The sequence below is a fragment of the Cupressus sempervirens genome, chromosome 3, assembly GCF_028749045.1.
Source record: "Cupressus sempervirens isolate cs-2001-9-10 chromosome 3, ASM2874904v1, whole genome shotgun sequence".
Lineage (NCBI taxonomy): Eukaryota > Viridiplantae > Streptophyta > Pinopsida > Cupressales > Cupressaceae > Cupressus > Cupressus sempervirens.
In genome coordinates this window covers 20928964-20937392 of record NC_143120.1, presented here as the reverse complement: position 1 = coordinate 20937392, position 8429 = coordinate 20928964, and positions in this window count along the sequence as shown.

The window sequence follows — 8429 nt, the reverse complement described above, 5'->3', positions numbered from 1 at the left end:
TCATCATGAATTTGGTAGAAGTAGAGGCTCTATCCATACTAATCACTCAACATAGCTTCGAACTTGGTATACACTAGAGACTCGATAGATACAGTGTCACTCGGTAGAGACTAAATTCTATGTTTACCATGCCTACACTCGGTAAACACTACTTATCCCATCACTCAGTTAACACTTGCTTCATATCACAAGAACTAATGACTCTATAGACACTGAGAAGCTTGGTAACCACTGAACTACTTGGTCTAAACTACTGGTCTTCACATTGCCTACATTCACTTGGTGACCACTGGAATGCTCTGTATGAATTGTGAAACTTGGTAACCACTAAATTGCTTGAAAAACACTAGAGACTAAACAAAGAGCTTGGTAACCATACAAAATCTGAATAAGTGTTGTCACTAATAAAAAACATGACTTAACGTCAACAATCTCCCTGATGCAGAGCCACACCTTGGAAAGCTCAAGAGGAATACTCACTCAACTGAGTTACTTCAAGGGGCATGACATCAATCATTCGGGATCGAACTCGAACCAAACTCAAGATTGGATTAATCAAAATATATAAATCTCCATAGTTTATCTTCACCCACACACCAAGATCTTTAACTCGGAATGTCCTCAAAGAAAATATATTTGCACTTTTACAAGAGAGACCAAGATCGAATTGCTGCCAAACTCCATAGTCGATTATCTATATCCTTTCTAAGGCAAAAACTGAAACTTTCTCTATTACCCAAATTCGAATGCCTCTCTTACATAGCCAACCGGCTTATTTAAAATTGAATCTCCTTTTCTAATAAAAGGATGAGAAACATTTTTTCGTCTTCTATCCAAGAAAATGATAAGAATCTGAAACTGCCTACTACCTATTATTGGAATCTAACAATCATGCAGTAGGCCACATTTTAAATATTCACATTTTTTTCGTCTTCTATCCAAGAAAAGGATAAGAATCTGAAACTACCTACTACCTATTATTGGAATCTGACAATCATTATCTACGAATTAAAACTATTCTAATTTAAAAAAACCTATACCTGGTCCTAGGTGGCTATATCTGGAGAGCTCATCGAACTGCTACTCTAGGTATGCCACCACATGTAGGAAGTTTATTGAAAACATTAAATTTAAATATTGAAAACCTAAAACATTTCTTATTTTATTTCTCGCTCTGCTACTACAGCACTCCCCCTTTGGCATTAGTGAAAAAAACACTTATTTTCCAAGACTTATGTACAATGACATGCTAATTTTGATTTTTGATTTTTCTAAATTTGTCTTTGTAATTCTGTTGTATATACAATTGCACATATCTCCCCCATACAATGTACATAACATATTAGGCATAATATCATAGTGAGTGTATATAAAAATATCTTTCCTCCTTATATACATGTCTCTCTCCACAAATATCTCTTCTCCTTATATACATGTCTCTCCCCCTTTTTGACAATAATGCCAAAGATTTAACATCTACTTATATAGAGACACCAAAATGTAAGAGAAACTCAGAATGTACCTTAAGAATACGAGTTAAGGCCTTGTCCTAGTTTTCTTGCAAAATTTTGTAGGTTTGAAGTGCAACTTGGACTTCTGTAGAGAGTTCAATCATATGATCTGCAATTGAAAATTTATTGTCATGGATCAATGTTTTAGAATAAGAAATATGCTTATGCATTGTATCCATGATAGGAAGGATCATGGTCTGAATGTCTATAAGTGTAGACCAGATCCTTGCTTCCTCTCTTAATAACTCTACCTACATATCTGATAGGAATCTGATTCTCATGTGGTGTGCAAAGCTTGAATTGGGGTCAAGCTGCAACTTTTGAGCACTAGCTTTTAGATCCTCATCAACCTTATTCAATTTTCCCTTAATTTTCTTTGTATTCTTGGTAACATCACATAACTTAGAAAAAAGAGATGTTATATTTGTGTAGGAATTTTCAAGATTTTTAAAAATTGTAGAAAGGTCTACCTAATTAATAACTATTTGTTGAGCAATGTGCTCAAGCACTTTATTGTCAAACTTCTTCTTTGCTTTCTCCATCAACTTTTCCTAGCCACTAGAATCCTCATTGAATTTATTAACTACCTCTTCTAGTTATAACAAAAGTTGTTGAGAAGAATCAACATCAACACCTATAGCCTCTATCAAAATGTTCTTGGCACTCTCTATAATTCTAAATTCCCTGTCTCTCTTTTCTCTTAGTTGCTTCTGCTTGGCTTTCTATTCAAGTAACTAACTAACTAGTCTCATTTTCTCTACAATAGAATTATCAAAATCCAACTTGGCAATCTCAATCTCTTTATCCAAATCTATGTCTTCTTTAATTTTTTTTCCACTAATCAGAAGTTTTAGTGGTGTCTTTGGTTCAACTTCTGATACTAATGCTTTGGATTTGGAAATAGAAACTATAGTGGAAATAGTAGGGCTTGCAGTAAAAACTTGTATAGTGCCTACTAATGGAATGCTAATTGGAGCACTAAAAGAATCCAAAACTAATGTACTACAAAAACTTCCCAAAATTGATGTAATTACAAGTGTAATACTGATAGAAGTATTTACAATAGTAGCACTTACTAGAGCAAGAAAAACTAAAGTAGACAAAATTGACGAGTCCAAAACTATAGAATATGAAATTGCACTTACTAATGATGGTCCTAAATTAGGAGCTGAAGAAGAGGAAGTTTTTAGCTCAGTAGATGAAGTGGCAAACACTTCTATTAGAGATACCTGAAGTTGAGAGGGAGTGAAGAGTGATTGGATAGTTGATGTGTCTGCTATAGTCACAATGACACTTGCTAAAGCTGTCTCCATGCCTAATGATGTTGTTATTTTTACTAGAGAGTGAGGAAGGGAAGCTATGACTTCCACAACTATCCTAACCAGATCATTTTCTTCTTCTTCTTCTTCTTCTTCTTCTTCTTCTTCTTCTTGCCTATCTTCCTCCTCATCTTCATCCTCTTTCTCTTCTTCATCATCCTTCATCAACTATTTATAATCTTTAGCATCAATGGTGACACAAGGAGTATTGTCTTTTAATTATCTTCATCTTATTTACCATCATCATCATTGTCATTGATTTCAATTGGATTCTCACTTGGTTTGTGCAGATGATAAACATTCTTCCACATAGATGTAGCATCCTTGACTACATGCTCTATGTCTTTTACCAAGATTAAACAAGTATGAAATTTGATGGTCATCTTTTCTTCATTTTTCTTCATGGCTTCCTTTACCTCAGCATTAGTAAAGGTCGGTAACAAATGTCTTAAAGATTGTTCATTTATGTCCTTGGCTATTTGTATGGCTGATTATCATCTTGGCTTTAACCTTGCTAATAGCTCATTGGAAATCTGAGGTGCAATTTGATCAGCCAAAGATTTCCATTTTCCCATCTTTGTTAGTACCAACTCCTCAATCTGTATCTTCTCTGCATCTGTTCTGGTTTCATACTTTAAAGCTTTGAAATTTGTAATACTAGAACCTTCTTCTAATTGCTTCAGTCTTGCCTCAAAGGTGAGTGGGGGCTTACTAAACACAGCTTCACTGCCTCCTTTCTTCTTGGATCTTCTAGTGAATACAACTGCAGAGGGCTTGGGTGGCTTGGTGATAATCACCCTACCTTTCTTTCTTATAGGCTCTTCCTCCTTTTTTGATTCCTCTTCTTTATTCTCAAATTCTTCTTCATCTTCACCTTTTCCCTTGGTAAGCATAAGAGGGGCACTTGCTATTTTCAATTTGGATATCCTTCTCTTACCCTTATTCACTATCTATGGAAGCTTAATTTCAAGTTCTATTTTGGCTTTGTCTTCATCATAGGTTCCAGAGATAGGTGCCTTTGGATCTACAGGCTCATTTACTAGGGCTTATTTTATCTCCTTTGTCTCATCAATATTAACCTCATATGGAAGAGGTTTTACCCACACTATTCTAGGCCTTACTACCTGGATGTATACCCTATCACTATCAACCATAAAAAAAACATCATCCTTATAATCTTCAACCATTTTTTGTGGAATCCAAAACTTGTAGTTCATCTTTTCCATAAAAGCTTCAAAATAATTGTTCATGATACTATCAAAATTTTCACCCATTTCAGCTATGAACTCATTTATCTGATATAACACAAGTGTGTCTTTTCTCCATACCACTATGCCTTAAGAAGGGGGAAAAAATTGAACATAAAAGGAAAAAATGTCAACAAAGAACCGAATTTGCATGGATTATTCTTTGAAGTCCTAATACTTTCCATATTCTTGTTTAATTGTTTCAACATTAAATTTGCTAAGTCATATTCCAAATTCTTCTTAACAACCTTGTAAGCTAGGTCCATAGCCTCACATGACACACTATTGAGTTGACTAGAGCTGTATATCTTATGGGAAATAATATGAATCCCAAATATGAGTTCCACATCAGATACATTGCTAATTTTCAATCCTCTACCATCCCACTTGAGCAGGGTTTTCTTCTAAAGCTCATCCTGACCTAGGGTTTTCATGACTTTAACCTTGGTAAGCATAAGGAGACTAGAAATTCTATGAATCATTTTCTTCATAATTAGAACTAGTTGCTCTAACCACAATTGACCATTATGGACTCAGCTCAAGATATATCTAATTCATTTAATCTAAAATTTTCATTGCAGTTATGGAATATGGGTTAAGCCTTTCTCCTCTAGGTGTTTATGCTTGGGCTTAAGAGTTCCATCCATACAGAGTTCACCTAGGGCACTATCCATTTCTAGGGTTCCTATCTCTTGTACATCATGCTTGAAATGAGTTTGAATATCATTGATAAGGAGTACCTTTGGTGGAATTTATGACTGAACTCCATTTGGGTCAAGGGATTCTACAATCGCTAGCACCAATTTGAAATTCAAAGCCTTCCACTCAACAACTTGCACAAAAATCTTTGATCCTTTCTTTGCCCTACTACTACTGTTACTAGATGCCATGATCACTCATTAAGATGAGAAAATTCTTTGAAACAATTCACTACAAATTATACTCTAGATCACTGGAATGCTCTGTAAATTGCTTTGCTTTGAATATGCTGAAATCATGGTGGAAATGAAGTTGAAATCCTATCTTTTTATGAAAATTTCCCTTTAGTGCTCAGTACAAAGAGAGCCATAATGACATACTGCATGACACCCTATCATCCACTATCTACATAGATTTCTTGATACAAACTTGTAACTTAGTGACCAAACAAAATTTTGTTACTCTCGACCTCGCTTGGTAGAGCCTATGATTCAACCTTGCTCGGTAATTACTAATGTTGAATGTTTGTGATCCCTTTGTATTTGGAAAATTGATTTGGATCTTTTCATACTTTCAATTGGAACTATTTAATATGTGACTTTAAAAATATAGTTCCAGTTCTACATTAAGAACTTAATTTGAAATGGTGGGGTCACCCACTTCTTGAGTGACATGATTATCATCACTTGAACTAGCTTACTCGATAGATTTAGGAATCCATTGGTATCTCATTTTCTTCCTGATGTTATTAGCTTTTTCTTTCTTTTCATCTTCAACTTTGCCCATATTCATGTAATTCTTATCTATATGAACAAGTTCAGTAAATGTGTAACATCTTATTGTAGTATCCTTTCTTCTCAAGTGATGCCTAGCATAGTTTATGCCAATGTGTCCATATTCTCCATAGTAGTGACATCTACACCAAGTATTTTAGTCCTAACCAAATCTTTCCTTTACAAATTGTTTAGCTAGATTAAATGGTTTTGATTTTCATTTAGATGCCTTGTGACCTTGTTTCTTGAATTTGTGACATTTTCCTTCAAATTTTGGTTTCTCCTTGCATTCATTAGCTTTATGACCATTTTGACTACAATTGTAACATTTTCCATTGAATTTTTCCTTTCCATTGCTCCAACATTTGTTTGATGTATGACCTATCTTACCACAGTAATTGTAAGTAGGCATTTGATTCCTTTGAGCACTTGTTTGGAGGATTCACCTTCTTCTTTGTATCCAAGTCCTTCTTTGCCCTTTTACCTATACAAATTCTGCTCATTTTTCTAATTTAATTTGTCCATGTCTACTTGGGATTTCATTATTCTTTCATTGAGTTTCTTTCAGAATTTAGATCAACTTTCAACCTTTCATTGATTTTCTTTTTATTTCTTAAATCATTCCCTAACCTTTCATTTTCAGATCTCAGACTTATGATTTCTTCATTTGTATTGGAGAGATGATCAATGAGATTTTCTTACTGAAAGGATTGATTTTGAGTTTCATTTTTCCTTGCCTCCAAGTCTTCTTTTGCCTTATTTCTTTATTCCAAAATTTCACACAATCTTGTTGTCTGAATTTCTTGTTCTCTTTTCATTTTTCTTACTTCTTGCAGGGAGCCATTATTTTCTAGGAGTTCTTTGATTGCATCATTTGCTTCATCCGAACTACTTGAAGGGAAAAAGTCTTCAATCTTCTCTTCAACATACTAGTGGTCATTCATCTATTTTGAAAGTTCCTTCCTTCTTTTTAGGGATTGGGAAAGATTCTCTTTTGCTTCCTTGAGTTGAGCTATGGCCATTTCTAGATCTAGCTTTTCATTTTCAATAGCTTTGTCAAGTTTGAATATCTTCATTGTCCTTGGTCTTTGCTCAAGTTCTCAAACTTTATCCTGAGAACCACAATACTCTAATACCAATTGTTGGAAATAATCAAGACTAGCTAGGTTATTGAGAGGGGAGGGGTGAATCAGTAACCTCAAAACTTTTGAACAAATTTAGCCCTTAATAACATAATCCAATTATTATCAATAGATCTAATCTACTGAATGCATGAGAAATTGAAAGCACAAAACACTTTAAACACAATATTTGGTGACCAAAAAATCTTCCAAATAGAAAGTAAAAATGGGGTGGGGATGATACCCACAAAACTTCAATATTGCAATATAAAGTTGGCCTATTAAGGCTTACAATGATCAATTTTGATGATCTACCCTTTTAGGAGCATTAGGACTGCTAGGTCCACCTTGTTAGAAGTTTTACAAACATACAATGAAGTATGCATTCAGTAAAGAGATTTAAGAAAAGAATGTTAAGTCTACCTTGTTAAAGGATTTCAAGCTAATTCACTTGTTAGGATAAAATAGTAGATCTAACTTATAAATGAATTGATGATTTAGCTCTTTGAAGTATAGATCACCTCTTTGTGATAGATGTAACTTGACTACTTCTAATTTTACCTTGCTATATAATTTACTCTACTATTGATTTACATTTGCATGCTGATCATCACATTCACTTTCACTCTTCTCAAAAAATTACTACTTCATGCTTGGGTATGATACAATACATTACATATATACCAACCCAATTCTCATAATTACAAGGTCGACCAAAACACAAGATAATACCAATATTACTGAGTTAGCCCAAATGTAGAAACTCGGGTTCTGAAAGCTGACTTGGTGAATTTCTGATACTTGACATGCATTGCATTACTCAACATCATCATGCATTCAATAGAAGTAGAGGCTCGGTCCATACTAATCACTCAATGTAGCATCAAACTTGGTATACGTTGGAGACTTGGTAGATACAGTGTCACTTGGTAGAGACTAATTTTTATGTTTACACTAATACATTTGGCATCGATTTGCAACGGCTATGTGTCGCAATTACAACAGCAATGTGTCACCACTACGATAGTAATAGACATCATTGTTTTTTAGTCACAAATTATTACATCTATCCTACACCATTGCAATTATGACACCTATCCATCACTATGCAACCACTTTATTGTGACATCAACCCCATCACAATTCTTGTGTCTGACCTCGCAATTGCGATGGACACCTGGGCAATTATGATGGTAGTTGGCATCACAGCTACAACAACCCCATCATAATTCTTGTGGTGAACTTCACAATTGCAACAGAAACCCTAGCAATTGTGATGACAGTTGGCATCGCCTCTACAGCAACCCCTCTGCAATGCTTGAGGCCAATTTTGCAATTGTGACAGACCCCTTGGCAATTGCGACGGTAGTTGGCATCGTAGCTATAGAAACCCCATCGCAATTCTTGTGGCCGACGTCGCAATTGCGATGGACCCCTTGGCAATTACGATGGTAGTTGGCGTTGCCTCTACAGGAACCCCGTCGCAATGCTTGAGGGTGACATTGCAATTGCGACAGACACCCTGGCAATTGTGATGGCAGTTGACATCACTGCTAAAACAACCCCATCACAATGCTTGTGACGAATGTTGCAATTGCGATGGATACAAAGTAAAACAAAAAAAAAAATTATAGGCAAAGCTTTATACTGACTAAAAGGAAAACTTGTAATAAATATTTAAAACAATAGGGCTTGAGCTATTTTCACTATAGGTTCACAGACATAGAATATTGATAAACAAATTACATAAGTAAATAGG